Source organism: Meles meles, chromosome 4, assembly GCF_922984935.1.
Source record: "Meles meles chromosome 4, mMelMel3.1 paternal haplotype, whole genome shotgun sequence".
NCBI lineage: Eukaryota > Metazoa > Chordata > Mammalia > Carnivora > Mustelidae > Meles > Meles meles.
Genome location: NC_060069.1, coordinates 151,191,272 through 151,198,465, shown reverse-complemented (window position 1 = coordinate 151,198,465; position 7,194 = coordinate 151,191,272).

The following is a 7,194-nucleotide window of genomic DNA, read 5'->3' as shown; positions in this document are numbered from 1 at the left end:
TAATTTTACTTAAAAGCTATTTAAAGATAAAGAGAGCAGACCAAGAAGGAGGAAAATCAAGATGGAGAGACTTTCAAGCTTGATCGTTAAGTGATCTTCATTGATTAGGGATGAATAGCAGGTTCGTTTTTGCTTGACATTTTTTTATCCCCTTCAAGATGAGAGTAAAAACAGAGGCTGTTTTGTTCAGACTCTTACAAGGCTCAGGCTGAGAGGTGTTGCAAAAACCTGTATTGAGCTTTATTTTTTGTTATGGACTGAACTGTTTCCTAAATTCACATACTGGAACCCTAACCCCCAAAGTGACTGTATTTGGAGACAGGGCCTTTAAGAAGGTAATTAAGGTTAAATGGGGTCACAGAGTGGGGTCCCGATCCAATAGGACTGGTGTCCTCATAAGAAGAGAGAGAGAGACATCAGAGATGCTCGCACACGGAGAAAATACCATGTGAGGACAGAGAAAGAGAGCAGCCATATACATGCCAAGCCAAGAGGCCTCGGGAGAAACCAAAACTGTTGACATCTTGATCTTGGACTCCTAGCCTCCAGAACTGTGAGAAAATATTTCTGTTGTTTAAGCCACTCAATGCATGGCACTTTATCTAGGAATCCTAGCAGGCTAAGACATTCTAGATGTATTCTACTCAAAGTATGGTTAGGGCCAGTCTATGAAGTGTATGTTCATGGTAGGTTAAGTCCCGAAATTGAGAGTAAGATTTAGGAAACTTCAAACAAACAAACAATTTGACAGATTTACTTTATGTCTCTTGAATCAAATCATACAATATTGAGACGAGTGATACATATTCTTCTGAAAAATTTCACTTTCCTAGTAATGTATTCCTGCTGTGTTTGACAAAAGTATCACTTTGTGATGGACTGGAAAAATATTCTGGTCCTTCAGCATAGGGACAAGGCTTGCAAGGGAACTCGTTCCCTCATTTCCCATCTGTGTTTCAAATCTAAGAGAGATGATTAAATTCTGTGATCTCTGAACGGATGTACGTCTCAGGAATCCAAGATAGATTGACTTCCATTTTCTCCACTCAGATTCTCATTGAGAAATGGCCCAGATTTTTTTTTTTTTTGAATGAAGACAATGTAAACTGGAGGGTAGGGCCCAAAGAACATGGTTCTTACTGTCAGAACTTACCAAGAGCTCCTTGTTGTTTCCTCTGATAGCTGAAGAATACAAGAATTGCCACACACAGCCTAAATGTGATCCACCCAGGCTAGAAGCGGTTTTATTGTGAGAATTCTGGAGTTTTCTCTGGGAAATCTGGGATGGCATCTGCCCCACAAAGCCTCCAACCCCAAATGTTCTCAATGTCCAGCACAAGTATCTCTAAGCGCAAAGTCTCCATAATTCAGAAGAGCCCTTCTACAGTATGGTCTGAGAAGAAGAAAAGCAAGTGGGAAAGATAACCAGTGTTTACAGAAAATCTATTTTGTAACGAGGCCCTGTGATAGGTGCTTTTATGTTGAACACTCTCGATGCTCTCAACAACCTTATGAGTCTCCTTTTAATTTTTTTAATTAAAAATTTTTTTTTTTGGGGGGGGAGCCTGGGTGGCTCAGTGGGTAAAAGCCTCTGCCTTCGGCTCAGGTCATGATCCCAGGGTCCTGGGATTCAGCCCCACATCGGGCTCTCTGCTTTGCAGGGAGCCTGCCTCCCCCTCTCTCTCTGCCTGCCTCTCTGCCTACTTGTGATCTCTGTCTGTCAAATGAATAAAAAATCTTAAAAAAAATTTCTTTTTAATTTTTATTAACATATAATGTATTATTAGCCCCAGGGGCACAGGTCTGTGAATCGACAGGTTTTCACACTTCACAGCACTCACCATAGCACATACCCTCCCCAGTGTCCATAACCCCACCACCCTTTCCCTACCGCCCCAACCCCTAGCAAACTTATGAGTTTCTAATGAGGCAACTGAGAACTGAAAAGGTCAGAGACTGTGCCTAAGGTCACATTACTAATAGGGGGGGGAACGGAATTGTTCTCTCTCCTCCACTGCATTCAACTCACAGATAAATCCTATTGGTTCTGCCTCTTAAGCAAGTTTCAATCAGTCCCATCTACGCCAGTCTTCTGGCCAGGAGTTTACTTCAGTCTGGACCATTGCAGTGACCACTTAACTGGCCTCTGTACTTGTCTTCCTACACCTCTAATGGCCCAGATTTGATGATCATGTATCTTGTGTTAAACGGTCTCTTCCTTATGTTTTTTTTTTTTTTAAGATTTTATTTTTTTTATTTGACACAGAGAGAGATCACAAGGAGGCAGAGAGGCAGGCAGAGAGGGTGGGGGAATCAGGCTCCCTGCTGAGCTGAGAGGCTGATGTAGGACTCGATCCCAGGACCCTGAGACCAAGACCTGAACCAAAGGCAGATGCTTAACCCACTGAGCCACCCAGGTGCCCCAAGATTTCTTCCTTATGTTGAAAGGGTATCATGTGAGAATAAGCTATTGATTGGTTTCCTCTTAGGTCAGATATTCTGAAGCTTCCTTTAATCTCAAAGTAGCAGCAAGCTGAACCCAAGAGAAGAATTCCTTACAGAGTTGTTTCAGGCCCCAAGGAGAGGGAAACACTAACAGGGATTCGCTTTGGAGGCATCAATCAAAATGATCCAAATAACAGTGACTTGCGTAAGTCCCTCTTGAATGATGATGAAGTCTTGGTAGGTAGTCCACAGTCTGCAGAGCAGCTCAAGGACGTCCAGATCAATTTATTTAATTCTTTCGATTCTCTCTCACTGTCAGCTGTGATAGACTATTGTGATTCCAGCCACCAGAGCTGCTTTTTAGGTGGGGAGAAGGAGGAAGCACTGAGGCCAGACTTGCCCTGTGCCAACCGGGTTTATCACCCAGAGGTGCTTGCTGGAGGCTCCAAGTAAGAATTTCCACCTGTCATTGGCTAGAACAGTGTCACATGGTGATTTCTAGCTATAGTAGATGCTGGGAAAGGAGAGGTTTTTGTCTTTGTTTGTATTTAACGATGTTCAGTGGGCTCTGTTTGTAAAGGACAGGCTGTCTGGGGTGCCTGGGTGGCTCAGTCATTAAGCGTCTGCCTTTGGCTCAGATCAGGATCCCAGGGTCCCAGGATCCTGCCCCGCATTGGGCTCCCTCCCCAGCGGGAAGCCTACTTCTCCCTCTCCAACTCCTCCTGCTTGTGTTCCTTCTCTCTCTGTGTCTCTCTCTGTCAAAACAAACAAACAAACAAACAAACAAACAAACAAACACCCAGGCTGTCTAGAAGGCAGTCATCAGTCTCTGCCACTGATTAATGCAAATCCTCTAAGGGTACATCTTCTCATTCAAGAAGTGAGCAGCTTGGCTGAGTTGCTAAAGGGAGAAATCCTCTGGAGCTGGTTACCTTACGGTCCACTAAATAGGGTGACTGGGGAGCAAGCAAGGAGGGCCGATATACATCTTTTCATTGAGACCAGCCTATAGCAGGAGAAGTCTTTTGGAAATTCCATACTTCTAGTGTATCTTTGGTTTTTAGTAGCTTTTGCCATTATGTGCCTAAATGTGGTTTTCTTTGTGTTTGTCCTATGTAAAGAGCATTTTGAGTGCATGGCTTAGTGTTTTTCATCAGTGTTAGAAAATTCTCATTCATAACCTCTTCCCTTTCTTTTTGGGATCTCACTTACACATGATTTGGGCCTTTCATACCTTGTTCCAGACAGTCAGTCTGCTCTTAAGCATTTTCCGCCCCCCATCCTTCATAATGACTATTTTTCTACCTAGCAATATTTTTAGTTCATTAATCCTTTCTTCTATTTATCTAATGTGATGTTAATCTTATTTAGTTATTAATTTCAGCTAGGGCATAATTTTATTTTAATAAATTTCCATTTTTTTTTCTTAATGGATTTCGGATCTCTGATGAAATTTACCATCTTGCCATCTATATTCTTGACTGTATCAGTCACATTTATTTTAGAGACATAATGAACTGTGAGTATGTCTCTGTTACCCAGTTTCTCTTCCTCACCCTCTCTCTTTCTCTCTTTTTAAAAGATTTTATTTATTTATTTGACACAGAGCGAGGGAGAGAGAGACAGAAAGTGAGCACAAACAGGGGGAATGACAGGCAGGAGAGAAGCAGGCTCCTGGCTGAGCAAAGAGCCCTGGGGTTTGATCCCAGGACCCTGGGATCATGACCTGAGCTGAAGGCAGACGCTTAACCAACTGAATCACCCAGTGCCCCTCTTTTTTTTTCTTTTTCTTTTCCTTTTTTTTTTGTTTGTTTTACAATCACTTGGTCCTATTTCTTGACATGCTTGCAATTTCTGATTAAATGTCAGATATTACATGTAAAAAAATTATGGAGGACTGGATGATACTATCTTTCCCCTGGGAGGACTTAGCGTTCTTCTGGAAGGCAGGTGCAGTAAAACAGGTCATCTTGATCTAGTCAGTCTTCAGAAGGTCCGGTCACATTCTGGTCTCCTTCACTCCTAGGGTGTGGCCTTACCGACTTGAACGCCAACTTTTGTCTTTCAAGCACTTCGAGCCCTGCTTAGCTTTTTGGACACTGAGCTCCCAGTTTTTCCTTGCTTTTTAGCCCTCTTCCTTTCTACTGAGGAGTTGGTAAACAGCTGGAGGAGAAATGTGGCAGAGAATCAAAAGATCAAAAGATCACACCAGTGTATTTTCTTTCTATCTTGATCTTGACCCATGAAGTTTTGGCTGCCTTCTTGATCTCTCATGTTTTCAAACAGCTACTTGGAACAAAATTTCAGCTTTTATAGTTTATTCAAGGGGAAATTGGTTTGCTATAAGCTGTGCTTTCATTGCCAGAACTTGAAATTTCACTATTTATTTTGCTTTGTGTGAGGGGAGATTCGCCCCACATCAGAAAACATACTTTAAGGCATCGTGAGGGTACAAAGAAGCCTTCTCACCAAACCTGAGCTGGGGAAGGAAGCACCCCACAATCCTCTCCCCTTGGGGGGCAGCACTCCACTAAAACATGGCAGCAGCTCTTGGTGAAGAAATCTTCCCGCTAAATTGTCCCCTTTTACACTTTTCTATTCTTGGAATTGGTGAGGAGAGTCAAGAGTCTTGGAACAGGTCTTCAGCCCTCATTGTAAATTTTCTCTGTGGAGGTCCCGGTGTCACAATCACACCGGTTGTGTTCCATGGCACCCATGTCAACACCAAAGTGGGAAAGCCACATCCTGAAACCCTGTTGCACTTTAATATACAAATACTGGCTTCTGCCAGTATTTTAAAGAAAACTGAGAACTGAAAGAGGTTTTAAAAATTATTTTCTCTTTTGGGGGTCCTGGGTGGCTCAGTGGGTTAATCCTCTGCCTTCGGCTCAGGTCATGGTCTCAGGGTCCTGGGATCAAGCCCTGCATTGGACTCTCCACTCAGCAGGGAGCCTGCTTCCCCATCTCTCTCTGCCTGCCTCTCTGTCTACTTGTGATCTCTCTCAAATACATCAATAATATCTTTAAAAAACATTATTTTCCCTTTTGAATTACGTGAACCCTTGTTCCCAGGACCTCAGATTCAGCTTTGTCTTTGGATCACGGCAGTTCAGCTATGTCATGGATGAAACAGTTTTGTTTGTTGTGACCCACGTAGGATTCTGACTTCCATTCATAATATTGTTACCGTGGGAAAATGCGGCATCACATAGCCGATGTATAAATAGTCCGCAGAATATACTCCATGTGGAAAGTGTGGATTGCCTTTGTTATACTTATTAATTCAGAAAGTTAAAGATTTGGAAAAGGGAAATGGGCCCCTTTGGAGAAAACTGCGCACTTCCTGAAGTCATTTTCTTCATAACAATTTGAATGTGGCATTATTTGTGCCTTCTCTAAGCTGTAGCTAGATGAGTGAAATAAAAAGAAACATACATTTTTTAATCCTGGTTCATACAAACTTCTGGATCCCACACAGAGGAGCAGAAGCTATGTTCTGGAGTATGATGGCTAATTGTGTGTGTCACCTCGAGAGGCTAGACCAACATGGTCTCTGGGGGTGTCTGGGAGGGGGTTTCCAGATGAGACGAGTGTCTGAATCCGTGGATGCAGGACAGCAGATGGCCCTCCCCGGTGTCGGTGGGCATCTTCGATCCATGGAGGGTCTGCATAGAACAAAAGGTGGAGGAAGGAGGAATTCATCCCTTTTTTTCCTGCCTCACTGTTTGAGTTGGGACACTTCATCTCCTCTTCTCCTGCTCCCCGACTGGGATTTAAATCCCAGGCTTCTGGGCACCTGGATGGCTCAGTAGGTTAAGCATCTACCTTTGGCTCAGATCATGTTCCTGGAGTCCTGGAATCGAGCCCCTGCATCCAGCTCCCTGCTCAGCAGGGAGTCTGCTTCTCACTCTCCCTCTGCCCCTCAGCTGCCTGGTCCCCTTTCCCACCCACTCGTGCGCGTGTGCACTCTCTCTCTCTCCATACATAAATGAAATTGTAAAGAAAAAAATAAACCACAGCCTCCTCTGGTTTTCAGGCTTTCAGCTTGGACTGAATTATACCCAGTGCTTTCCTGGGTCTCCACTTGCGGAGGGCAGATGATGGAACTTCTCATTCTCTGTAATTGCCTGAGCCAGTTTCTCATAATAAATCTCTATCATTATACACATAAAGCTCTATATGTAAATGGATCTATATCCATTTATATATATATGTGTGTATATCCATTTACATATATTTATATATATATACATATAGTATGTATGCATATATATCCATATATAAAACATACTTATAAAATGCATATCTATCTAGATAGATAAAGGAGATTATACACGCACACATATAGTTAAAGATTTATTTATTTATTTGAGAGAGAGACAGAGAATGCTCACGGGCTAGTGGGGGGAGGGGCAGAGGGAAAAACTCTCAAGCAGACTCCCTACTGAGTGTGGAGCCTGACTTAGGGCTCCATCTCAGACCCCAAGATTATGACCTGAGCTGACACAAGAGTCAGACACTTAACTGAGTCATCTAGACACCCCAGAGAGATTATATAAAGGGTATATAACGTGGAGATGTATATTCTCTCTATATATATATTATGTATGTTATATGCTATTATATAACAGATAGGTAATATTGATATATTCCCTATTGGTACTGTTTTCCTGGGAAACCCTAATACACATAGTAGCATAGGAAAGTCAGCTTCCGAGCTGGGATGGCCAGTGGTTTTGAGCTTAGCTA